Genomic DNA, 1,293 nt, shown 5'->3' with positions numbered 1-1,293 from the left:
TAAAGAAATACAAATGAAATGCCCTGGACTATTTCTGATCGAACGTCGACTTTCATCATCCAGATCAAAGGGTACGATATAATGTATTCCACACCTTGAGCAAATGGAATTACGAACACCACGCATATATTGTGGGAGGTCAGCACAGAGGTATAAGCTAGAGTAAAGAGGATCTTGGCAGTGTAAATGGACTATTCAATCGTCTATTACCAGTAATGATTAATACATATAACAGGATTATAAGCAAAAAATAGATGAAAATAAATGATAAAATATTGTGGAATTATATGAACAAAATAATATATACCGTTCCATAATAAGGTTGTCATTTTACGACTACGAAAGCTTGTGTAAGTTATAATTTCTTCGTTGCAATTTCATTCACCTTCAATCTAATTATCTTAGATGCAAACTCATGTTCAGTAGTTTAACCTGTTTAACAGGGAAACCCACCCATACTAAGTCTTGGAAAATAAACACGAAGATGAATATCAAGAATAATATCCATACTTAGTTCTTATAATAAACTCAATAATATAGACTCACACGCCATAATCAATGACAGAACCTCACAAACCCATACTTGGGTCTAGAAGGAAAGTTTTAGAAGGATAAATAATATTGGTCACACTTGCCCTCCCGTATCTAATCTTCCAGAACTCCACACTCAGTACTAGAACTACTAGAAACTCATTAACCGGGACTAAATGAAGATAATATTGCTAATAACTGTAATGAAAATAAAATCGCTAATGATTGTAATAAAGATTCAATTGCTAATTGTTTTGAAATGAATGACGATAACATTGCTAATGACTGTAATGAAGATTTAGTTGCTAATTAACTTGGAAAGAATGAAGGTAATATTACTAATGATTGTGATTGCAATACTCATATTACATCCCGAACTCACACTCAACAATGCCTCTCATATACAGGAATACCTCCTCATACTTAACTTCAAGAGAACAGACTACGGAGACAAAGTAATGAAGGTAATGTTGTTCGCACTTTCATCACCCAAAGACTCATACACAACCGTAGAACCTCACAAACGGCACACGCCACACTTAGCACGAGTACCATACAAACAAGGATTCTTATATTTGAATGGAAAAGAAAAATATGACACATTTTTAACTTCCGAGCTTCCGAGTCACGAATTCCAACTCAAGACTAGAACTTAACTAACACAGAATCCTACGCACACTTGAGTTGCTGAAGATGAAATAACTAAGAAGAGGTGGCATCCCCATGACTTTCAACATGTGATCAAGGTCTACGGCACCTTCA

The 1,293-nt window shown here is 35.0% G+C and overlaps 1 protein-coding gene across 1 annotated transcript in view; it reads right to left on the bottom strand.

Annotated features, from left to right (window-relative positions):
* Window positions 1–1,293, bottom strand: part of LOC119592881 (protein turtle homolog B-like) — a gene marked incomplete at its 3' end in the record, with an annotated part of 32,862 nt that overhangs the window by 10,954 nt on the left and 20,615 nt on the right.

The sequence above is a fragment of the Penaeus monodon genome, chromosome 31 (assembly GCF_015228065.2).
Source record: "Penaeus monodon isolate SGIC_2016 chromosome 31, NSTDA_Pmon_1, whole genome shotgun sequence".
Taxonomy (NCBI): Eukaryota; Metazoa; Arthropoda; class Malacostraca; order Decapoda; family Penaeidae; genus Penaeus; species Penaeus monodon.
Note: the sequence above shows the minus strand (reverse complement) of the source record. Positions and strands in the feature narration are given on the sequence as shown.